This window comes from Chiloscyllium plagiosum, unplaced genomic scaffold (assembly GCF_037043375.1).
Source record: "Chiloscyllium plagiosum isolate Xiang-an unplaced genomic scaffold, Cpla_swu_hap1 HiC_scaffold_51, whole genome shotgun sequence".
NCBI lineage: Eukaryota > Metazoa > Chordata > Chondrichthyes > Orectolobiformes > Hemiscylliidae > Chiloscyllium > Chiloscyllium plagiosum.
In genome coordinates this window covers 38,585,507-38,612,132 of record NW_028270189.1, presented here as the reverse complement: position 1 = coordinate 38,612,132, position 26,626 = coordinate 38,585,507, and the positions used below count along the sequence as shown (strand labels likewise).

The window sequence follows — 26,626 nt, the reverse complement described above, 5'->3', positions numbered from 1 at the left end:
CATCCCTGAGTACTGATACCAGAGCAATATGAGGCTAAACCCATTCTTCCAACATGAGTGTGTGATCCTGAAGTCTTGCAGCACTCTGGTGATATCACTCAGTCTCTCTCCATGTGGTATCCCTCACTGTGTGGGTCTAATTGCTGCCTCTATCTGCGCCTCCCGCTCTTCAAGTTACTCCAGATTCTGGGCCAACAGAATTCTCCATTCCAGAGAGACGCAACAGCACAGGCCAGGGATGGAGTTTGGGATTTTCCAGATATCTAAGGGGCTCATTTCCATTCTCCATGTGTAACCCTCACTGCATCAGTCTAATTTTCTATTATGTCTATTTCTCTGTCTCCTGTAGGTATTCAAAAAGTTCCTGACTCAATAGACCTCCCAATTTCTGGGGATCTCGTCAACACCTCATTGAAGATGGTTGGTCAGCCAGAGAGACAAAGGGCAGGGAGATGTGGAGTCTTCAATAAATCCTGCAGTGAGGTAAGATCACTCAGAGTGCACAGAGCAGAGAGCAATGACAGGGCTCCGAACATCGCTAACAGGACATGACATACATACAGTGCTAGAGGGGGAAGCACAGTACAATACAGACACACCCCAGACTCAATCACCGCCTCTACTTTAATTTACGTTGCACTGAAACAGCATGGGGAGTTCATAGTTATCAATCCAGGCCTGTGCTGTCTTAGTGAGCATCAGGACAACAGAGGGGAAAGCAGGTCTCCAACGAGAGTTTGGGAATGCTGCCTGGGATCTTTCTGTTCTGTGTTCTCCCTCCATCACTGTGCTAAGACTCACTACTCTGCATCTCTGTGCCTATGGCATGGCTTGTGCACCAGCGTCATCAGTCATTTTTAACTCCTATAATAGTTCCTGTCCCTATAACTATTTCCCTTCCCGACTGTCCTCCACATATTTGAAATGTATTGCATTCCAGACTACCGTCCCTATCGCTGTAACTTGCTTCAGTATCTACAACATGCTTTATTTCGGTACTGTAATCCTCTTTAACTGGATACAGAGTGATACAGCACGGAAACAGAACCTGTGGTACAACTCCTCAATGCTCTCCATGTTTTCTATAATGAATGAGTCTCATTTGCCTGCGTTCGGCCCTTCATCTTCAAACCTTCTCCTCTCCAAGTATTTGCCCAAATGTATTTTCCATGTTGTCATTGTTCTTGTTTCTCCCATGTGCCCCTGGCAGTCTGTTCTGTCTGTGCGCCATCCTCTGTGGATAATGTTGCCCCTCAGCTCCCTCTTTAAATCTTTGCTCTCTCACGTCCCGTTTGTACTCTTGAGTTTTGGACTCCCTTACCCTTGGCTATTCACCATTCTTAGGCCCAATCCTTGTGGCACTCCACTGGTTACAGGCCTCCAGACTATTAAGCAAACCTCAACCACCACCCTCTGTCTTCTACCTTTGAGCCAGTTCTGTATCCAAATAGCTAGTTCTCCCTGCATTCCATGAGATAGAATCTTGCTAATCAGTCTCCCATTGGGAACCTTGTCGAATGCCTTACTGAAGTCCATATAGATCACATCTACCGCTCAGCCCTCTTCAATCCTCTTTGATACTTCTTCAAAAAACTCAATCAAGTTTGTGAGACATGATCTACCACGCACAAATCTCTATCTCTAATCATTTCTTGTTTTTCCAAATACATGTACATCCTCCCTCAGGATTCCCCTGTCCTTACCACTCTTCTTGAACAGTGGCACCACGTTGTCCGACCTCCAGTCTTCCGGCACCTCATCTGTGACTATCGACGAAAGACATATGTCAACAAAAGGCCCAGTAATCGCTTCTCTAGCTTCCCACACAGTTCGAGTGTACACCTGATCAGGTCCTGGGAATTTATCCACCTTTATGCATTTCAAGACATCCAGCACTTGCTCCTCTGTAATATGGACATTTTGCAAGGTGTCACCATCTATTTCCCTACATTCTATATCTTCCATATCATTTTCCCCAGCAAAAACTGATGCAAAATATTTGTTTACTATCTCTGTCTTTTAAACGGTGTAATTTTAACCACGTCCACCCTTCCTCAGGAAGATCATTCCACAATCAAAACACCCTCTCTGTAACAATTTGCCCCCATGTCTTTTTTTTTTTGAACATCTCTCTCTTCTAACCTTAAAAATGTGGTCCCTCCTCTTGAGACTCCCCCATCCTGCGGAAAAGGCAACTACCATTCAATCGATCTATATCTCATTTTTTAAAATAAGCTCTTATAACATTACATCTCAAACTCCAGGCCCCAGTGAAAAAAGACTCAGCCTATCCAGCCATTTTTCAGAACTCAAGCCTTCCATATCCAACAATATCCTGGTAAATCTCTGCTGAACCCCTGCAGCTTACTCATATCCTCCCTATAACTAGGCGACCAGAATTCGACAGAGTAGTGCAGAAGAGGCCTCATAAATGTCTGCACAATCTCAACATGACGTCCCAAATCCTCCACTCAATGGACTGAGCAATAGTCAGGCATGCCAAGCATTGCCTTATCCATCCTGTGATGCAAGCTTCAAGATTTATGTACCTGAACCCGGAGGTCCCTCTGCTCTAAAACACTAACCGAGACCCGAACATTAGTTGTATAAGCTCTACCCTTGTTTGTTTTAGAAAATGCACTACCTCGCATTTATTCAGATTGAATATCATCTACAGTTTTTCAGCCCATTCACCCATTTCATCAAGATCGCTTTGTAATCTCAAAAAACCTCCTTCACTGCCCACTTTGCCACCCTCCAGCCTTTCCAGCACATCACACATGGCTGTCAATGGTAAAAATATCTTTGCTCGCGGCTCCACAATTCCTTCCATCGCGTCGCACAATGTCCTGTGATACACTTAATCAGGTCCTGGGGCTTTCCATTCCTTTGTGTTGTAAAATCTACAGCACCACCTCTTCTATAACATGCAATCTTTTTAGAGATGGGCAGCATGGAAACAGACCCTTTGGTCCAACTCATCCATGCTGACCAGAAGATCGAAATAAATCCATCCCATTTACCAGCATTTGGCCCATGTACCTCTAAACCCTTATTATTCATATACCCATCCAGATACCTTTTAAATGTTGTCATAGTATCAGTATCTGCTACTTTCTCTCTCAGCTCATTCCATATACACATCACCGTGTGCATAAAAAAGCTGTCCCTTCAGTGCCGTTTAAACCTTTCCCCTTCCACCTTAAACCTATGCACTCTAGATTTAGACTCTCCAACTCTTGGGAAAAGACCTTGACTGTTTACCCAATCCATACCCCTCATGTTTATATAAACCTCTGTCAGGTTACCACTCAGTCTCCGATGCTCCAGGGAAAATAACCCCATCTTATTCAGCAACAATCCTGGCAACATCTTGTTAATCTTTTCTGAACATTTTCAACTTTCACAACATTCTTCCGATAGCGGGGATACTGGAATTGCAGGGAACTCCAAATGTGGTCTAATGTATGACTCTTGTTCCCTGAGTTCCCCAGTCTTTGTCCACAATAAGTTCTGGAGTAAAAAATGTGTTTAAGGTCTTAGCCATATCCTGCGGTTCCACACACCAATGGTCTCATTGATCTTTAAGGGACACTATTTTGTCTCGAGTTACTCTTTTACTCTTAATATATTTATACAATCACTTTTGGATTCTCCTTATCATTCTCTGCTGAGGCTATTTCATGTAACCTTTCTGCATTCCTGATTTCTACCCAAAGTGTGTTCCTGAAGTCCCTGTGATCCTTAGGGATTCCCTTGATCCAGCTGGCTATACCTGACCAGATCCTCAATAGAGAGCCAATGTTTTCTAATGCTGTCAGCATTGACCTGCACACAAACAGGAACATGCTGGTGGTGATCGCTCAATTTATCTCAGTTTTAAAATATTCTCACTTGCCAGACTTCCCTTTCCCTGCAAATAGACTCCCCAATCACCTTTTGAGAGTTCCTGGCTAATATTATCAAGATTAGTCTGGCCCCATTTTATAACTTGAACCTGTGGACCTGCCCTGTCCTTTTCCATCGCTATTTTCAAACTAATAGGCTTGGGTCACTTTGGCAAAATGCTTTCCCACTCACACCTCAGTCCCTTTCCCTACCTTGTTTCCCAAGGGGATGTCAGGTTTTCCCGCTTTCTCTTTTCAGGCCATTTACATATGGATTGGGAGTTTTCTGGAACACAATTACCAAATTCCTCCCTTGCAGACAGTGAACACTGGCAGTCCCAGTCTCGGTTTGGAAAGTTTAAAAACCCCAACCATAACAGCCCTATTATTATGATTGATATTTGAGATCTCCTGATATGTTTGTTCCTCAGTCTGCCACGGATTATTCGGGGTCATTAGGACAATCGTGTCAGAGTGATGACCCATTCTTATTTCTCAGTTCCACTAACATAGCGTCACTGGGTGATCCTACAGGAATATCCTCTCTCGGTACTGATGTAATGATTCATGCAATGAAAACCCCACCACCACACGTCCTCTCTTGCCTCCCCTTCGATCCTTCCTGTAGCATCTCCACCTTGAAACATATCACCCACCCTGTCAATGTAAGCTCCTCCTGTATCTCCATCCATTTACCCATCTCCATAACCTTCTCCAGCTCTTACCCCTATCTGTTTAAACATCACTCTCCACTCGAACCCTCCCTACCGCAGGAACTTCCTCCTGTTTGTGCAATGCTCTCTTATCTGTGAAACTGTCTCCAACCAAACTTGCTACCCCAATCTCTCAAAAACCAATCCAGATTCCACAGCCTCCATGTCTAAATAACCCCTAGAACCTAAGCCTTCCTATATCTGTAAATATCTTTAGTCACGATGACCCTCCATATCTCTGTTTGTTTCGCCAGATGATACAAACCTCTTTATCTCTGTAATCTGGTCAGTTCCCTAAAACAGTCACTGTCTGTGTAATCCAGCCCTGTCCTACAAGCATCCTTATCCCTGTAAATTTTTCTATCCCTCCCAACATTCCCAACTCCATGAATCCGTCAGCCCTACAGCACTCCATATTTCTGTAACCTCCTGTGGGCCTATGGTCCTCCCTCCCTGTCAAACCACCTCCAGTTCCCATATCCCTCCCAATCTGGGTCCTCTGCTCCAGATCAGACCATTGCTGTCTCTGTAAACAGCTGCAATCCTGACAACCCTTCCCATTTGTATAACCTCATTCAGACCCCATACTCTCCAGCCTCCTGAATCCTCTTCCTGCATTGCAACTAAAACCACATGTTTATGTAATATCCACCAGTGCTTACACCCTCCCCAACTCAGGAACCTCTTACAGTCCTAACAAAGCAATTAAACTGTGAAACCTCTCATTTCCCTACAATCCTCCCTCCCTCCCTCCTCAAATGCCTTCATCAACATGAAACCTCACAACTACTGAAGCCTCCTTTTGGTACTGCAACCCTCCTAATGTCTGCAAAATCCTCCTGTCCTGATATCCGTCCCTATCTCTGTAACACTTACCACCCTTCAGTGCCCTTCTGGGGAACATGGCACAGGAGAGAAGATTTGTAGAGTCCAGGCCATGTTACGGAGGTAGAATTCTGGGGATTACAGATTTGGTCTAATGTCTGTGGTGTGCAGATTATTGACGAGGACCCTAAAGGCAGGATTTATGACTACTTGGAAAACCATAGTTACATTAGTGACAGTCAGAATGGGTTTGTGAGGGGTCAGGTCATGCCTCAAAAATCTTATTGAATTCTTTGAGGATATGACAGAATACGTTGATGGATCATTCAGAAAAGGATGATTGGGATACAGGGAAATCTGTCTGTCTGGATACAGGATTGGATGGCCCAGAGAAGACACAGGGTGGCGGCAGATGGACAGTATTGAGCCTGGAGCTCAGTGACTAGTGGTGTTCTGTAACAATCGGCTCTGGGACTTTGCTCTTTGTGATTTTTGTAAATGACTTGGATGTGAATGTTGGAGAGTGGGTTAGTAAGTTTGCCAATCACATGAAGGTTGATGGAGTGGTGGGTAATGTGGAGGGTTGTTGTAGGTTGCAATGGGAGATTGACAGGACGCAGAGCTGGGCTGGAAGTGGCAGATGGAGTCCAATCTGGAAAAGTGTGTAGTGATTCATCCTGGAAGGTCGAATTTGAATACAGAATACGGGGTGAAAGGCAGAATACTTGGCAGTGCGGAGGAACAGAGAGATCATGGGGTCCGTGTCCATAGATCCCTCAAAATCGCCACGCACGTTGGTAGGGTTGTTAAAAAGGCATATGTTGTGTTGGCTCCCCTTAGAAGGGGATTGATTTTAAGAGCCGGAAGGTTTTACTGCATGTTTATAGCATCCTGGTGAGACCACACTTGGAATATTGTGTTCAGTTCTGGTCCCCTGTTTACAGGAAGGATGTGCAAGTTTTAGAGAGTGTACACAGGAGATGTACCAGAATGCTGCCTGGAATGGAGGGCAGTTCTTACTAAAAAAGTTTGAGGGAGCTAAGGCTTTTCTCATGGGAGTGAAGAAGGGGGTAAGGTGAACTGGTAGAGGTGAACAAGGTGATGGAGAAAGTGAGGTCCGCAGATGCTGGAGATCAGAGCTGAAAATGTGTTGCTGGAACAGCGCAGCAGATCGGGCAGCATCCAGGGAACAGGAGAATCGACGTTTCGGGCATAAGCCCTTCTTCTGGAATCCTGAAGAAAGTCTTATGCCCGAAATGTCGATTCTCCTGTTCCGTGAACAAGGTGATGCGGGGCACAGAGTGAGTGAATAGTTAGAGACTTTTCCTCCTATGGAATAAATGGCTATTACAAGGCGGCATAATTTTAAGGTGATTGGAGGATGGATAAGAGCATAGAGAATGGTAGGTGGTTGGAATGCACTGTCAAAGGTGGTAGTAAAATTAGATACTTTCGAAACATTTAATAGACTCTTGGATAGACACATGGATAATAGTAAAATGAAGGGTATGTCAGTTAGTTTGATCTTACAGTTGGATAAAACATTGGCTTGAAGTCATGGCCGAAGGGTCTTGGGCTGGACTGTTCTGTGTTCTATGTTCTGTCTGATAAACTGGGTAATAAGCTCAGATCATTGCAAAAAGGATATGGCATTCAGGAGGAACGAGAGAACTGGATACAAAATTGGCCTGATGGTATGAGACAGAGGGTGATGGGATACATGTTGTTTTTTCTGACTGGATGCATGTGACCAGCGGTGTAGTGGGTCCCCTGTTGTTTGTTATTTGGATAAATGGTTTGGATGGGAATATTGGTTTCCTGGTAAGTAAGGTTTTTGGTGGTAAAGTGGACAGTGAAGAAGGTATCTATGATACAACAGGATGAACAGTACTGCTGGGATAGTGGGCTGAAGAATAGCAGATGGAGTTTAATTAAATAAATGTGAAGTGTTCCATTTTGGTGAAACAAACCAGGGTGGGAATTGTACAGTTAATGCTCGGCCCCTGGGTATTGTTGTCAGTCAGTGACCCAGTGACCCATGTACACAGTTCTTTGAATGTGGTGTCACAGGTAGACAGGCTGGTGAAGCAGGTGTTTGGGATGGTTACCTTCATTGGGTAGAGCATTGAGAGTAAGTGTTGGGATGTCATGTTGTGGCTGTAAAAGACATTGGTGGGGCCACCATTAAAACGTTGTTGATCAGTAGGAAGAACTCATCTAGTTCACTAACCTCCTTTAGGGAAGGACATCAAATATTCTAACATGTGACTCCAGACCCACAGCAATATGGCTGACTCTGAGCTACCCTCTGGGTAATTAGCACAGCGTCAAAGAATGTTAGTCCAGGCAGTGACACCCACATCCCATGAATGAACAAATAAAAATACCTATGTCACTCCCTACCTCTGCAAACTCCTCCAGCTGCAGCAATCCGTCCTGGCTTTGTAACACCCTGACCACTCTCTGTAACACTCTGACCACCTCCAGCACCTTCACCTCTCCCTGTTCCTATCATGTCAATGAACCCTGACCGTGGCTCCCCTTCCCACAGCCATCCTCCTGCGAGCAGACCCATTGCAATGCATTAACATTTACTCCTAAAACACACTCTCATTTCAGGATTTTAAGTACTTTTTGGTGATCTTCTCAGCCTCATAATCTAGTATGATCTCTTTTGTCCTGAGTCAGGGATCAGTGGGAATTTCTTGCTGAGGTTTTTACTGTTTCAATTGAATGTCCTTTTGTTGAGTATTTTGCATTGTCCCTTCAAATGTTTTCCACTGTTCATTTCCAGCCACATATTTCAGTCTGTTGAGCGTGTTTACTTTGGTCAGTTCTCCTCTCAAACTCATATAATTGGCTATTTTTTGTTTCTAGTTGTAGCTTGTCCTTTCTGTGATTCACTTTAAAACTTTATATTTCTTTAAACTGCACTTTATCACAATTTCCCGAAGGATCTCTGCAGGTGACATTACTCATTCACTAAGTTTCATTACACGGTCCCTCTGCAATAGTTATGTCCCTTAACAGTTGCACAATGTGTTTTTCAAAGCAACACTGAAAAAAATTGTCCGAAATCCTCTTCCAATATCAATGCTGCCCGTGTGATTGTCTCAGATTATACAAGTATTGAAGTTTTGCAAAATTATCACAATGCCCTTGTTAAAAAATGTCAATGAGTTCCTGTGTAATGCAGTGATGAGCAATGGAATGCTGTTCGGTTGCTAAAACTGTTCTGTTACTTTTGTCCTTGGCAAGTTGTAGCCAGAATTTATATTCAGACTGACTCTACTTCATCATCTGAGGCCAAATGCTTTCTCTGTAATGCCTTTGTTATCCATTATTGTTAGTGTTGTCCGTTTTGCCTGAGTTTCCACAAGATTGTGAATCACTGAGTATTTTTGTTCATCCTGTATTCATGTCTCCCAGCTGTCTAAATCTCTTTTATCTCTGTGTCTCAAATCCATCTTCCTTATTACAGCGACCTTGTCCCTTCAAAATAAAACACAACTTACTCTTTCCCACAATTTTCTGTCACAAATCTATTCGCTGATGTACAATTTTAGTTTAACTCTGTCCTATCCTGTTCCGTTCTGTTTGTCTTCAGCCACATTCCCATACTGTTCCGCTGCTCCACGTTTTCTCTCTGGATTTAGAAAGCTCCTTTCACCTGAAGCCTGTCCCTGCATCCTCTCTGTCAGTTGAAAGCCCTGTCCATAAGGAGAAAGTGAGGTCTGCAGATGCTGGAGATCAGAGCTGAAAATGTGTTGCTGGAGAAGCGCAGCAGGTCAGGCAGCATCAGGGAACAGGAGAATCGACGTTTAGGGCATAAGATTTCTGAAGAAGGGCTTATGCCTGAAACGTTGATTCTCCTGTTCCCTGGATGCTGCCTGACCTGCTGCGCTTCTCCAGCAACACATTTTCAGCCCTGTCCATAAACCTACTGACATGATCGGCCAGGACACTGATCCCAGAACATTTCCAGTGGGACCATCCTAATGGATTATTTATTAAATCAGGCATGGGATGTGGGTGTCTCTGGCTGACCAGCCTTTCTTGCCCAGCCCTAGTTGCCCTTGATCTGAGTTGCTTGCTCGGCCATTTCAGAGGGTCTTTGAGAAGCACACACTTTGTTGTGGGGATGTCGTGCAGACCACGTCAGGATGGGCAGATGTCTTTCTCGAAAGGACAAGTTTTTGGGTTTATTTGTACATCAGCAATGGTCTCATACTTATTTGTGGTTTGTTAATTACTATTTTTAAAATTATTGATTTCAAATTCCACCATTTCAGATGGTGGGATTCCAACCTGCCTCCTTGAACATTAGCTGAGGTTTGGGATACATGCTCTAGCAATAATACCACTCGGCCATCACTTCGCCTGCTCACACGTTGCTCATTCCTGACTTATACCAGTGCATGATGAAGCGAAACCTGTTCTTCCAACATAATTATGTGATCCTGATATCTTCCAGTACTCTGGTGATATCACTTACTATCTCTCTCTCTCTGTCTGTCTCTCTCTGTCTCTCTCTCTCTGTCTCTCTCTGTCTCTCTCTGTCTCTCTCTGTCTCTCTCTGTCTCTCTCTGTCTCTCTCTGTCTCTCTCTGTCTCTCTCTCTCTCTCTGTCTCTCTCTCTCTGTCTCTCTCTATTTCTCTGTCTCTCTCTATTTCTCTGTCTCCTGGAGGTACTCAGGAAGGTCCTGACTCAGTAGACTGCCCAACTGCTGGGTGTCTCGTCCATCACCACATTGAAAATGGTTGGTCAGCCAGAGAGACAAAGGGCAGGGAGATCTGGAACCTTCAATTTATCCTGCAGTGAGGTAAGATCACTCAGTGCACAGAGCAGAGAGCAATGAGAGGGCTCCAAATATCGGCTAACAGGACATGACACAGATACAGTGCTCGATGGGGAGCACAGTTCACACATACCACACGCTCAATCACCACTCCTGCTGTAAGTTCTGTTGTACTAAGACTCACTACTCTGTAATACTGTATCTATGGCATGGCTTATTCAGCAGTGTCTTCAATAATTTGTAACTCCTATAACAGTTCCTATCTCTGTAATCTCCTCCTAGCCCGATTTTCCCTCCACATATTTGAAATGTACTGAATTCCGGACTACCATCACTATCGCTGTAAATTGCTTCAGTGTCCACAACATGCCTTATCTCGGTAGTCTCCTCCTCCAGTAACTGGAGACCGAGCCATGCAGCACGGAAACTTTTCCTTTAACCAAACTAGTCCATGCTGACCAGTGTCCATGAATGAGTCGCGTTTCCCTGCATTTGACCCGTATCCCTTCAAACTTCTCCTCCCCCCCCCAAATTGAACATTTCTCTACCACTTCCCCTGAACATTTATTCCATAACTGCACCATCCTCTGTGTGGAAACTTTTCTCCTAAAATTGCTTTTATGTCTTTCGTCTCCCATCTCATATTTATGCCCACTGGAACACAGAACATGACAGCGCATTACAGGCCTTCGGCCTTCGATTTTGCACCAACGTGTGGAACCAATCTGAAGCCCAAGTAACCAACACTATTCCAATTCTTGTCCATATGTTTATCCAATGACCGTTTAAATCCCCTTCAAATTGGCGAGTCTACCACTGTTGCAGGCTATGCATTCCATGCCCCGGCTAATCTGAGTAAAAAACCTACCTCTGGCATCTGTCCCATATCTATTTATTCATGTTAATATCTACCTCAATGTAAAGCTATCTCCCCTTGTGGTAGGCATCGCCATCCAAGAGAAAAGGCTCTCACTGTCCAACCCATCTCACCTGCTGATTATCTTATATGTCTCAATTAATTGACCTCAAACACATTCTTTTGAACAAAAACAGCTTAAAGTCCCTCAGCCTTTCCTCATAAGACCTTCCTTCCATACCGGGTAACTTCCTAGTAAATCTCCTCTGAATCATTTCTAAACTTACACATCCATCCGGTAATGCAGTGTGAACAAATGTGGCCACACTCAGAAGTTTGTATAGCTGCAGCATGATCTAATGGTTCAGAAACTCAATCCCTCTACCAAGACAAGCTCACACACTGAATGCCTTCTTAAAAAATCCATAAACCTAGGTGGAAACTTTTAATGATCTCTGTACATGGACATAGAGATCTCTCTGTTCATCTACACTACCAACAATCTTACCATTATCCTAGTACCCTTTTTTCCTGTTACTCCCTCCAGAGTGAATCGCCTCACACCTTTCCATATTAAATTCCATTTGCGAGCTTTCAGTCCAGCTGTGCAGCTTATCTGAACTTTTCTGTAACCTACAACACCCTTCGTCACTATCCACAACTCTACCGACCTTAGTGTCTTCTGCAAATTTATTAACCCATCCTTCAATGCCCTCATTTAGGCCATTTATTTATTTGACAGCAACAGTGGATCCAAAACACATCCTGGAAGTACCCACCAGTAACAGAACTCCAGGATCGATATTTCCCATCAACCACTACCCTCTGCCTTCTTTCAGTGCGCCAATTTCTGATCCAAACTGCAAAATCACCCACAATCCCATGCCTCCGTATTATCGACAATCGCCTACCACGGGGAATCTTAAACAAAAGCCTGACTGAAATACATATACACCACATCAAGTGCTTTACCCTCATCCATCTCTTTGTTTACCTTCTTAAAGAACTCAATAAGGTTTGTGAGGGCACGACCTGCCCCTCATAAAACCGTTTTGACTATCCCTAATCAACTAACTCATCTCCAGATGATTATAAATCCTATCCCCTACAAGCCTTTCCAACAGTTTACCCAGAATCAAAGTAAAGCTCACGGGTCTATAACTACCAGGATTTCTCCACTCCCCTGCTTGGGGTGGCATGATGGCACAGTGGTTAGCACTGCTTCCTCACAGCACCAGAAACCCGGGTTCAATTCCTGCCTCAGCCAACTGTCTGTGTGGGTTTCCTACGGGTGTTCCAGTTTCCTCCCACAGTCCAAAATGTGCAGGTTAGGTGAATTGGCTATGCTAAATTGCCCATAGTGTTAGGTGAAGGGGTAAATGTATATAAACATGTTTATATAAATGTCTGTAGGTTCACCCCTCAGTCTCCGATGCTCCAGGGAAAATTGCCCCAACCTATTCAGCAACAACCCTGGAAACCTCTTATTAATCTTTTCCAAACCCTTTCAAGTTCACAACATCCTTCTGACAGCAGGGAGACTAGAATTGCACAGAGTACTCCAATTGTGTTGTAATGTAGTAATCTGAGTTCCCCAATCTTGGTGCACAGTAAGTCCTAGAATGAACAAATTGTTTAGGATCTTAGCCATATCCAGAAGTCATGCACATCGACGGCTTCATTGATCTTTAAGGGCCCCTACATTGTCCCAAGTTAATCGTTTACTCTTATTGTATCTATATTATCTAAAATCAGTTTTGGATTTTACTCATCATTCTTTGCCGAGGCGATTTCATGTCCTCTTTTTGCATTCCTGATTTCCATCCTACAGCCCCTGTGATCCTCAGGGATCCCGTTGATCCAGCTGGCTATACCTGACATGTGCCCCCTTTTCCTTGACTAGACCCTCAGTAGACAGCCAGTGTTTCTGAATGCTGTCAGTATTGACCTGCACATAAACAGGCACATGCTGGTGGTGATCGCTCAATTTATCTCATGTTTAAAATATTCTCACTTGCCAAACTTCCCTTTCCCTGCAAATAGACTCCCCAATCACCTTTTGAGAGTTCCTGGCTAATATTATCAAGATTAGTCTGGCCCCATTTTATAACTTGAACTTGTGGACCAGGCCTGTCCTTTTCCATCGCTGCCTCCAAACTAATAGAACTGTGGTCACTTTGGCAAAATGCTTTCCCACTAACACCTCCGTCCCTTTCCCGACCTTGTTTCCCAAAGGGAGGTCAGGTTTTGCCCAATTCTGTTTTCAGGCCATTTATATATTGATTGCAAGTTTACTGGAAATCAATTACCAAATTCCTCCCCTGCAAACGCTGAACACTGGCAGTCCTGGTCTAAGATGGAAAGTTAAAAAAAAACCCTACCATAACAGCCCTATTATTATGATTGACATTTGATATCTCCCGACATATTTGTTCCTCAGTTTGCCACTTGTTATTAGGGATTAGTAGGACAATCAAATCGAAGTGATGACCCATTCTTATTTCTCTGTTCCACTAACATAGCTTCACTGGGTGATCCCACAGGAATATCCTCTCTAAGTACTGCTGGGATGATTCATGCAATCAAAACCCATCACCACGCGTCCTCTCTTGCCTCCCCTTCGATGCTTCCTGCCGTCCCTCTACATTGAAACAATGAACTGCCAGTCCTGCCCCTCCCTCAGCTGTGTTTCTGTAATAACTATAATATCCCAGTCCCATGTTCTAATCCATGTCCTGAGTTCATCTTCCTTAGCTGTCAGGCCCCTTGCATTGAAATAAATGCAGTTTAATCATCAGTTTTTCCCCATTCCCTGCTATGTTTTTGCCTGCCTTATCACTTGAAATGGCTCTCTTTAACTTGTGAACCAGCCTCAATCTTCTTTCTGGCTTTACGACTGTTTAAGATACAATACCCTACCAGATTAGATTATATCCTCTCAAGCAGCTCCAGTAATTCGCCCCATCAGGATGTGGGTCCCCCTCCCGCTCCTAATTCAGGTGCCTTCCCCACCCGGTCCACCTGTGCTGACACCTTCAGGGATCTTTGGGTTGTCCACTCAGGTCCCTGTGTTCCTCACCATTCCACAAGGTCCAAGCATTCATTATGTCTGTCCTTCGCTTTTCGTACCTCCCACAGGGTATGACCTCACATTGATCAGAACTAAACTCTGCTCAGATTATCATCTGATCGTCATCAGACTGTAGCCTGAGACCATCCCCCTCACTGTGAACAACATCCCTCACCTTCCATGTCATCTGCAAACCGACTAATGATACCTTCTGCTTTCACATCGAAGTTATTATTCCCCAGAATAACCAGCGATCGTTTCTGCACAGATCCCTGTGGTACTCCCACTGGTGAAACAATTTCAAACACGAAAAAGATTATCCACCAATTTTGTATCCAAATTACCAACTTGTCTTGGATCCCATGGGCTCTTCCCTTTTGGACCAGCCTTCCATGTGGGAACTTGTCAAAGGCCTTAATGACTCCATGTAACCCACATCATCTGCACGGCCCCCTTCGGGGTTTGTAGACACCATTTCAAAAAACTAAGCTGAATTCCTCCTACAGTATCTTCCTCTACCAAATCCGTGATGACTAATCAGAGTTGATCCTTGCATTTGCAAGTCATCCTCAGGGGTTTCCAATAATTTCCCTCCCTCCTGCTGTCAGACTACCTGCTCTGTAATTACCTGGCCTATCCCTGCTGCTCTTCCTGAACAAATGAACCACATTACCGATCCTCCAGTCATTCGGCACTTCACCTGTTGCCAGCAAAGTATTAAAGATATCCACCAGGGCCCAGCAATCTCCTCTCTTACCTCCCATAGCAGCCTGGATACATTTCATTGGGCACTGGGGATTTCTCCACCTTTTTATGCCAGTGAAAATATTTAGTTCCTCCTCCTTATTGATCTTAAAATGTTATAGAACCTTACCATCCCGTCTGAAATCCCCGGCTACAATGTCTTTCTCCTGCATGAATACAGATGGGAAGTATTCATTGAAGACCTCACCTACTTCCTCTGGCTCCATGCACAGATTGTTTCTTTGGTTTTTAATAGGCCTCACCCTTTCCTCAGTTACCCTTTTATTCTAACTATTCTGACAAAGTACCTTGTGGCTTTTCCTTCATAGTATCTGACAAGGATATTTCACAGCCATTTCTAAGGACCCCGTTGCACTCCCTATCCTTGTGAATGGCTTCACCTGGTTTTATTGCACTGTGTTTTCTTCATCAAACTCACGATATCGCCTGATCTGTATTCGCTGGACTTGCTGTCTTCACTACTCCCTCTTCATGAACACAATGGGATGGGGGTCCTATGAAATGAGTATCAGGCATTAGCTAAGAAGTTAAAAAGCAGACCTCAAGGGCAGTGATCTCTGGATTACTCCTAGTGCCACATGCCCCAGTGAGGATAGACATAGAAAGATAGGCCGGGGGGTGGATGTATGCCTGAGGAGGTGTTGGAGGGGGCAGGGTTTTCAGTTTTTGGATCATTGGGATCTCTTCTGGGGTAGAGGTGACCTGTATGGGGGGGCCGGGGGGGGAGTTGGGGTGGATGGGTTAGACTTGAACCAGAGGGGCACCAGTATCTCTGCGGGAAGATTTGCTCGTGTTAGCCTGGAAGGTTTAAACTAGTTTAGCAGGAGGTTGGGACTCTGACTAAGAAAGGGAACATCAAAAAGTCAGGGAAAATACATTAGCCATCGAGAGCAAGTTTCCTATTCAGGATGTCCAGAGGCACATACGAGGGAGGGAAAAGACTTCAGGTTTAAAGTTCATTTAGTTCAATAAATATTGATGTTCACATTGGATAACAGGATGGTTTAAAATGAAAGGAGGTTGATAAAACCTTGGGACATGATCAGATGTATCCCAGCGCTCCGTGAGAAGCTCGGGAGGAATTTACAGGGCACCTCACAGGAATATTTGTATCATCAACAGCCACTACAGACCAGTGAGACTGATGGAAGAGGGGGGTAAGTTGTTGGAGGAGATTCTGAGAGAAAGGATCATCATGCATTTGGAAAGGCAAGGATGGATCAGCGATGGTCAGCATGGCCTTGTGCACGGGAAACCATGTCTCACAAACTGGATTGAGTGCTTGTGGAGGTAGAAAAGTGATAGAGCAAGGCAGAGCAGTGGACGATGTCCACATTAACTTTAACAAGGCCTTTGACAAGGTTCTGCACGGCAGACTGGTTAATAAGTTTAGATCACACATAACCAGGGATCACTCACCAACTGGAAACAAAATTGGATTGACGGTAAGAGACAGAGCATGCTCATAGAGAGTTGCTGCTCAAACTGAAGGCCTGTGACCAACGGTGTGTCATGGGGTCCAGTGCTGGGTCACTGTTGTGCATCATTTATATGAACGGTTTGGATGATAATACAGGAGTCATGGTTGGCAAGTTTGTGAGTGAGACTGGAAGTGGTGGTAAAGTGGACAGTGAAGAGGATTATCTGAGAGTGGGCCAGTGAGTTTAGGAATAGCAAGTGGAGAAATACACAGTGTTGCACCAGAGCTGGACTTGTACAGTCAGAGACCCAGAGAAAAAGGGGAATCCAGGACAAAACAGCACAAGGAGCGCGCTGTCACACCAACGTCTCACCCATCCCCATTCCCATCCCACGGCCACCTTCTGCCCCAAGTGTGGAAGGTCACGTTGGCCTGTACAGCAACACACAGACTCCCCTGAGAGAGGGAGAGAGTCAGCCTGGTTTGTGACCCACCGCCAATGAGATGGTGAGATAGGGAAGTTGAATCCCCTTTCAGTTGTCCTACTGTCTTTGTTTCAAATTCCAATAATTCCCTGTCCAATGCCATGCCTCACAATGTAATGCTGTAATGGGGCCTTAACACTGCCCTTCACCTTCTGTGTTCTGACTCTTATTACCCAGAATTTGGTTTCCTAATGATTGATAATCTGAGGTCACATATAATCCCATTGTTATCCCTAACGATGAGAGTTCCCCATTCTCCTTCCCACTCTGCCTGACTTTCCACAATGTTGTGTAGCCGTGAATATTAATGCCCCACCTTTTGTTCACCCTGTGACCACGTCTCCCTGATGGTGATTAGATAGAAATCACAGTCGCACCAGCATATCCCTTATTACAAATGCTTCGTGCATTCAAATTACGAAATAGTAATTTACTTTTAAATCACAAATTCCTGTCACAAACCTATCTGCTGATGTATAGTTTTAGTTAAACTTAGTCTCTTCCTGTTTCTTCCTGTTTTTCCTCAGCCTCAGCCCCATGTTTCAATATTTGATCATTTCTCCATGGAATTGGGAATTTCCTTTCAGATGAGCCCTGTCCCTCCTTGTCTGTGTCAGTTTAAAGCAGACTACATTGTCCTGGTCATATGATTGCCCAGGACACACACTGATCCCAGCACTGAACCATCTCAATAAAATAGCTGACTCCTCCCTGAGTACTGGTAGCAGTGCCCACTGCATCAGACCCACTTCTTCTGACACTATGGTTTGATCCTGAAATCTCTGGTGATATCACTCAGTCTGTCTCCATTTGGTATCCCTCACTGTGTGGGTCTAATTGCTGCTCCTATCAGCGTCTCTCACTCTTATAGCTCCTCCGGATCCAGAGCCAAAAGAATCCTCCAATCCGCAACAGTACGGACCAGGGATGGAGACTTGGATTTTTGTGATCTCTGCTGGACTCAGTGCTACTCGACATGAGTTATCCTCACTGCATCAGTCTAATTTCCCATTCTGTCTATTTATGTCTCATGCAGGTAATCAGGACGTTTCTAACTCCTGTCTCATCCATCACCTCATTGAAGACACTTGGTCAGTCAGAGAGAGATGGAGAGGGAGATCTGGAGCCTTCAGTAAATCCTACAGCTGGTAAGATCAATCATAGTAAACAGCACAGGGTGGAGGTAGTGGCCTTCGTTATTCAGACCTGGAACACAGGACAGAGTTATAATGTTGGGCGAGGAACAGCAACATTCTAGGCTTCATTCCCACCATATTGTGAGGGCCCTGCTGTCACGTCTGCTGTACTGGAACTCCCTGAGACTGCACAGGAGGTCCCAGGCATCAGTCTTGGCACATACTCTATTAGTGATCTCTGTAATATACTACAGTCACGATAATCCTTCCTCTATTTGGAATCTCCTCTAGTACACACAATGCTGTCTGTCTCTGTCAGGTTCTCCAATCCCTGACACCCTAATTCCTAAACTTGTCCAGTAGATACTAAATTCCTTCATCCCTGTAATTGCCGAGCCCTGTCTATCCCTGTAAGCTCCTCCGACCAATGCCACCCTCCATGTAAATGTGTTTTATCTCTAACCTCTCCATCCATCCCTATCTGGGTAAACTTCTCCAGCTCTTACAACCCTTCCTTACCTGTGAAAAAAATCGTAACCTCCTTATTGTTCTACTAATCTTCGATCTTAATCTATTTAAACCTCGCCCTCTCCCCACCAACCCTCCCAACCACAGGAACCTCTTTCATTTTGTGCAACCCTCCCCATTTGTGTAACTGTCTCCAGCCCAGTAACCTGGCATTCTCCATTGCCTTCCTATCTGTGCAGCGTCCAGAACCTAGAAGCCTTCTTATATCTGTAAACATCTGCAGTCACTACAACCTTCCATATCTCTGTCAATATACACAATAATCTCCTACTGAAGACTCCCTGTCTGTGCCTCTCAGTCTGCCTGCCTCTCCCTATATCCATCCCTATCCCTATCTCCAGAATCTAATCCAGCTCCCTCTACCTCTGTAAATTCCTCCAATCCGCAAACCCCTTTCTCCCATGAACATTACTGCCCAGATTTCGCTCGAAAATCCTCGAGTCCCTGTAAGCCTCCCTGTCTCTGTAACCTCTATCCATCCGTTCAACCCCCCCCCCCCCCCCACTACTGAGGAATGACACCCTGCATTCGCCATAAGGCAGATGGAATGACAGTGAACAGATATGCTGGAATCGTCATTCTGGAGATGGAGCTGAAGAATGACCATCGCTGGGAAGGGAATATTGAAGGGTTGTTGGGATCTAGGCAGGATAGGCAAAAATCCAACAAGTTGTGAAGAAAGGATGAGGTTAATGCATTAATGAGATAGCCACGTGGAACTGAAGATCAAAATTTGGAGTCTATTTGGATGGAGCTGGGAATGAACAAGCAGCTGCAGCAGTCATTGGCTGGAATTCCTTTAAAGGAATCAACCAGTGATGGGAATGTCAATATGGTTACAGTCAGGACACTGAATGTACTTGTAGCAAGGGCAGTACAGTAACTGTGTGTGACAGTGGTCTCCATCCCGACTGGATAACTAATGAGGATCAGGGCTGTAATGGATGGAATCCTGGATTGTATACGAGATGGTTTTCTATAACATCATATCAAGGAGCCAGCAACAAAATTGTCCATTGGATTTCAAATGCTGTGTAATAATAAATATCCAATCGTCCCATTTTAGAGGAGTTTTGTGAGGAAAGACCCATAGTGTGATAATGCAGATATTGAGTTTGAGTTAAGACCATAAGATGTCGGAGTAGAATGAGGCCATTTGGCCCATTGAGGATGCTCTGCCCTTCAATCAGATCATGACTGACCTGATACTCTCCAACTCTACATTCCTGCCTTTTCCACAAAACCCTTGTTTCCCTGATCCATTAACATCTGACCATCTCTGCTGTCAATATTCTTAATGAGCCAGCCTCGACAGCCCCCTGCAGTCAGGAATTCCCACAGATTCCCTACCCTCTGAGTGAAGACATTCCTCCTCATCTCCATCTTAAATGGGTGAGCTCTTGCTGGGATTTTCTGCCGTCTGGTTACACATTCTCACACAATTGAAACGAAAGGAAGTCACAAAGGTAATTATTGCAGAGGATATGAAAATTGGTGGAGTTGGGTGAATGAGCAAGGAGATCCAAGGTTGCAGGAGGTTACTGATCAGTTGGAAAGATGTGCAAAGAAATTGCAAATTAAGTGTAATCTGTACAAGTGTGAGGTCATGTCAAATTCAAGAAGAAAGTTAGGATACTGAGGGACATTGATATACAGAAGGATCTTGGTGCACTGAGTGGTAAGGTCCTAGGGAGTGTTACTGAACAAAGAGACCTTGGAGTCCAGGTTCATAGTTCCTTGAAAGTATAATCCCAGGTAAATAGGATAGTGAAGAAGGTGTTTATTCTCCTTGCGTTTACTGATCAGAGCACTGAGTAGAGGAGTTGGGAGGTCATGTTGTGGCTGTACAGGACATTGGATAAGCCATTTTTGGAATATTGCATGCAGTTCTTGTCTCCTCCCACCGGAAGGATGTTGTATAAATTGCAAGGTTTCAGAAAAGATTTACAAAGATGTTGCCAGGATTGGAAGATTTGAGCTAAAGGGAGAGGTTGAATGGGCTGAGGCTACTTGAGGCTGCGGGGTGACCATATAGAGATTTATACAATCATGAGAGGCATGGATAGGTTTACCAGACAAGGTCTTTTCCCTGAGGTAGTGGAGTCCAGAACCGGACGGCCTAGGTTCAGGGTGAGAAGGGAAATAAATAAAAGGAACCTTCGGGGCAACTTTTTCAGGCAGAGGGTGATGCGTGAATGCAATGAACTGCTAGAGGAAGTGGTGGAGGCTGGTACTATTACTGCATCTAAAAGGCATCTGGATGGGTATCTGAACAGGAAGGGTTGAGGGCGATTTGGGCCAAGTGCTGGCAAGTGAGACAAAATTATGTTAGCGTATGTGGGCAGCGTGAACGAGATGGACTGAAGAGTCTATTTCTGTGCTGTACACCTCTACGACTAAATGTTTTGCACTGTTCCTTTCTACTTGTCTTCAGCCACATTCCCATGCTGTTCCAATGTGTCCCCTTTTCTCTTTGGATTTGGGAAGCTCCTTTCACCTGAACCCTGTCGCTGCCTCTTCTCTGTCAATTAAAGCACTGTCCATTTCCAGCCACAAACTTCACTGTTTCCCCTGTTTACCTTGGTCAATTCTCCCATCAAACACATGCTTGGTTGTGATTGTAGGGTGTGCTTTATGGTCACTTTAAAAATCCATCATCTCGCTGAATTCCACTACACTACAATTTCCCAGAAGATATCTCAGTGTGACATTACTCCTTCACTCAGCTTCATCACCCAACGGTCGATCTGAGATAGTCACGTCCCTGGTCATTTACACAATGTGTTATTCAAAGAAACACTGACACAAACACTTGAAGAGGAGTTCGGAGAATATCATTTTTGACAAAGATTGAAGTCTCCCAAAATTATCACATTGCCTTTGCATTACACAGGAATTCACTGGAATGTGCAGCAGGGCTGAGCAATGAAATATTGTTCGGCAGCCTAACCACTGTTCTCTTGCTTGTGTTTTTGACACGAGTTACTCATAATCTGCATTCAGACTGATTCAGCTGCATCATCTGAGGCCACATGCTTTCTCTGTTATGCCTTTGTTACCCATTACTCTCAGGGTTACCCATCCTACACTCCCTGAGACCCCTCAAGGATGGGTACGATTGAATATTTATGTGCTGCCTTTTGCCTCTCCTCGAACCACATCTCCCTGGTGACTAAATCTTATTTATCTCGGTGTCACAAGTCTATTACCTTATTACAGATACATTGTTCATTCTAAAAAAACGAACACTGTAATTGACTTTTTCCCAGAATGTCCTGTCACAGCCTAATTCACTGATGTACAGTTTTAGTTAACCTCTGTCCCTTCCTGTTCCTTTCTGCTTGTCTTCAGCCACATTCCCATGCTGTTCCAATGTGTCCCCTTTTCTCTTTGGAATTGGGAAGCTCCTTTCACCTGAACCCTGTCGCTGCATCTTCTCTGTCAATTAAAGCACTGTCCATAAACCCACCGACATAATTTGCCAGGACACTGGTCCCAACGATGTTGTTTTCAATTCACTCAATGGGATGTTGCTGTTTCTGGCTGGCCAGCATTTCATGCCCCCCCCCGCCCCCCCCCCCCCCCCCCCCCCCCCCACCCCACCACCACCCCGAGCTGCCATTGAGCCAAGTGCCTTGTGAGACTATTAGACAAGGCAGCTTAGAGTCAACCCTATTGCTCTGGGTCTGGAGTCATATGTAGGTCAGACCAGCTGCCTATCGCAGATTTCGTTCTTGAAAGGATATTGAGCATTCAGATGGGTATCCCTGCCACTGTCATTAAATTCTGGATGAACAGTCTAGTGAGAATAACACTGCCCCACTGACAGCTCCCTCATCCCTGAGTACTGATCCCAGTGCACCATGAATCAAAACCCTTCTTCTTGACCGTGGTTTGATCCTGATACCTTCCTGCAATTTGATGCTATCACTCAGTCTCACTCCATGTGGTATCTGTCACTGTGAGAGTCTAATTGCTGCCAGTGACTGCAGCTTTTGTAGTTACTCCAGACCCTGAGCCAACAGAACTCTCCACTCCAGAGAGACGCAGCAGCACAGGCCATGGATGGAGACTGGGATATTCCAGACCTCTGTGGTACTCAGCGCCCTTCTCCCTGTGCAACCCTCACTGCATCAGTCTAATTTCCCATTCTGTCTATTTCTCCTGCAGGTACTCAGGATGTTCCTGACTCAATAAACCTCCCAATTGCTGGGTGTTTCATTCATCATCTCATTGAAAGCAATTAGTCAACCGGAGGACAGGGAGATCTAGTTTCTTCAATAAATCCTGCAGCGAGGTGAACAGAGCAGAGCGAATTTAAGGGATCGAAGTTTAGTCCAGAAGACATGACACTGATATAGTGTTGAAGGGTGAATATAGAGCATGATGGGCCCAGACGCAATCCACACACTCTTGTTTACTTTCATCACTGCTGTACTGAGTCTTCCTATGTCAGTATAGGAAGTTGAGAGTTATCAATCCAGACCTGTGCTGTCTTAGTGAGGATCAGGACAACAGAGGGGAAAGCAGGCCTCCCTTAAGAAGGTCGTAATAAAACCTGGAGTCTTTCTGTTCTATATTCCCCCTCTCACACTGTCTCTTGTCATGTGATAGTCATACAGCAAGGAGACATACCTTTCGGTCCAACGCATCTGTGCCAGTGTCTTGAATGCTTGTAATTCCCAGAAAAGTTCCAATTTCTGTAACCTCCACCCCTCCCATAATCCTGCTGTTTATTTGAAACCTACTCCAATGCTGACGACTCTCCCGATGTATAATTTGCTCCAAACTCGGTAACTTGCCCAATCTCAGTAACCGCATCCTGCACTCAGTACAATAATCTCTATTTCTGTAGTTTTCCACAATAACTACAGTCCACCCTGTCTCTGTAAAATCCTCCAGCCTGGACCAAAATACCCACCTGTGTACCTTCCCCAAGCCCCAAGAGAACATGACATCACTGTAACCTTCTGCAGGCCAGATCCCATTCCTGTCTCCTGGCCTATAGCACCACATGACCTCTGTAACCATCTCCCATCCCGACCCAATTCCTTATCTGTGTAAACACCTCCAGACCCTTTTCCAGCTGCAGCAACACTTCCCATCTCAGTGTGCTCCTCCCTGCCCCTCGAACACCCTCTCTATGTGTAGCTCTGCAGTTTGGGTGGTTCAGTGGTGAGCACTGCTGCCTCACAGCGCCAGAGACGCAGATTCAATTCCAGCCTCGGGTGACTGTCTGTATGGAGTTGGCACATTGTCTCTGTGTCTTCATGGGTTTCCTCCCACAGTCCAAAGATGTGCAGGTCAGATAAATTGGCCATTCTAAACTGACCGAGCGTTAGGTGCGTCATTCAGAGGGAAGTGTGTCTGGGTGGATTACTCTTTGGAGAGTTGGTGTGGACGTGTTGGGCCGAAGTGCCATTTCCATATTGTAGGGAATCTAATAAAATCTAAACTCTCCCTCTGCGTTCCATATTAATGACCCTAAAAATGTCCCTCTAACAATTAAACAGCTCCAAACATCCCAAACTCTGTAAACTACGACAGCTCCAACATCCCTGTGTAATTGGTGTAACCTCTTCCTGAAAACCTCTCAACATGTGGAGACCCCACAATCCACCCTATCTGTGTAATCCAACAGGTCCCTGCATTACTCCCGATCTGTAGAACCCAATCCAATGCCTGTGACTCTCCCAATCCAGTTCCTGCAAGACTCACTGTCTGTGTAACAGTCTCCCCTCACTATCACTCACCCTGTCAATGTAAGCTCCTCTAGTATCTCCATCCATCTAATCATCTCCATAACCTTCTCCAGCTCTTGTACCCTATCCAGTAAATGCCACCCTCATCTATAACCCTCCCTACGGTAGGAACCGTTCCACAGATTCATCACCCTCTGGCTGAATAAATTCCCCCAGATCTCCATTCTAAAGGGTTGTTCCTTCCCTCTGAAGCTGTGCTCTTGAGCCCTGGTCTCTCCAGCAGTGAAAACATCTCCCCACCCCCTCCACTCCATCTAGGCCCCTCAGTATTCTGTAAGTTTGAATGAGATCCTGCCACCGCCAACTCTGAAAATTCATCAAGTACAGACTCAGAGACTTCACCAGCTTCTCATATGACAAACATTTCATCCTGGGCTCTTTCGTGTAAAATTAGTTCTTGTACCCACTCACATCCTTTGTCCAGACTGTTAATGTATAACATGTACAGTGTGGTCCCAACACTGACCCCTGCGGAGTTCCCCTCGTCACCAGTACCCATCGTGAAAACGACCCCTTTATACCTACTCTGTGTTCTGCTAATCAGCCAATCCTCTACCCATGCCAAGCATGTTGTTCTGAAACTGAAATTTTATTTCACAAACCCTGCTGGGTTTGTTTTCCTGTCTGGCTGTGGAAAAAGCAGTGTAGATAAAAGAGAGGAATGGTTTGTCGGGGTTTTCAGAAACCTTTCAACAAGGTCCCACTGAAGATGTGGATAAGCAAAATTGTCAAATGTGGGATTGGAGGGAATGTACTGGCATGGATTGGGAATTCTTTAACAGAAAACTAAGTGGGAATAAATGGATTAGTGCTTGACCCCCAACTATTCACAAAGGGATTCGATGCATTTGATAGATGAACAAAATCTACTGCTTCCATGTTTGTTGCTGACACAGAACGAGATGGGAATGTGGGATGTGTGGAGGAAGCAAAGGGGTCATGAACAGTCCATGAGTTTCCCTCGTACAAATTCACTGATGTGATGTGGCCATCACTTGCTTGGCCATCATTACCTTCCCATTTGTAATTCCCTGGAGAAGGTGGTGGGGAGCTGCCTTCCTCACCCATTGCGGTCCTTTAGGTGTAGGGACAGACACAGTGCTAGGAGGATGGAGCGTGGCTTGGAGGGCACCTTGGAAATGCTGATGTTACCATGCACCTGGAGCTCCTGTCCTTCCAGGGTATAGTTGCTCCGGGTTTGTGAAGTGCTGCTGAAGGGGCCTGCCTGAGTGACCTCAGTGCTGCTTGTAGATACTTTATTTATTTATTTATTTATTCACTCGTGGTCATGAGCATTGCTGGATGTATTGTTGATTTGGAGTTGGCCCTGAGAAGGTGGTGGTGAGCTGCCTTCCTGAACCACTGCACCAGCCATTGGAACTGTTGTTATCTGTGTCCCCTCCAGCAGGCGCTGCAATACTCCTCACATCTGTAACTGCATACAGACAATGCAGCTCTTCCTGTATATGTGACATCCTCCTCTGCTGACAACTCTTATTGTTCATCAGAATGTCTCACCACCTCCATTCCCATCTGTGCTAGTGATCTCTCAAATTTCTGTATTCTTGTTTAAACTTCTGATCACCCATAACCTCTTCCTTTCTAAATTTGTAACCCCTCAGTACCTGTAACTCGCCATATAACTGTATTCAATGACAGCACAGGTTCCCTTCCTTAAATCTCTGTGAATTACAGCGGCTGGTTGTGCTGTATTGGTACTTTTCATCCTCCTCATCCATCCTAGTTCTCCCAACCCCTGCAATCCCACTATTTAGAATGCTCCCATTCTCTGTACCTCCTTATGTTCTGAGGGTCCTTGAACACCACGAGTGCTTCAAATATCTGTAACCCACCCCCCCCCCCCCCCCCCACCCCCGCCAGTTACTGCGAGTCTTCTAACTCTGTAACATCCAACAGTCTCCAGTGCCAATCAACACTCCCTGGCTGTCAATTTGAATTTGTTGAAGTCTTCACATCTCAGTAAGCAGCTCACAAAAATCCCTTTAGACTCTACAAGGCTCCATCAACAACAAGCCGCCATCTCTCTACTTCTTTTGCTTCCCTCAGTGCCTACAACCCTCCCTGTATCTTCCAGTAACCTGCTTTAGACACTGCAGGTCTGCCTACCTCTCCAGATAACCTGTTCCATCCCCAACAGCTCCCTCAATCACTGTAACACCCTCTGATCTGTCTAATCCTCTTTTCCACTGTCTTCCAGGCACAACGGCGATCCTGTGAGGGACCAGTGTGCAATGGGATGTTATACATCTCAACTGAGGCTTGAGGCCTACCATTACCTGGAAGTCACAAAGGGAGAGAACCTGAGAGAGAGCACCACAGAGCTGGAGAAACAGCAGAGCTGAAGGGGCGAAATCAGCACC

At 45.1% G+C, this 26,626-nt stretch overlaps 1 long non-coding RNA gene across 1 annotated transcript; it reads left to right on the top strand.

Annotated features, from left to right (window-relative positions):
* The first annotated feature begins 357 nt into the window (after positions 1 to 357).
* On the top strand, positions 358 to 26,626 carry LOC148135180 (uncharacterized). Its single transcript, XR_015755497.1, has 3 exons — positions 358 to 483; positions 17,856 to 17,967; positions 26,464 to 26,626. It is a non-coding gene; the product is annotated as an uncharacterized LOC148135180 (long non-coding RNA).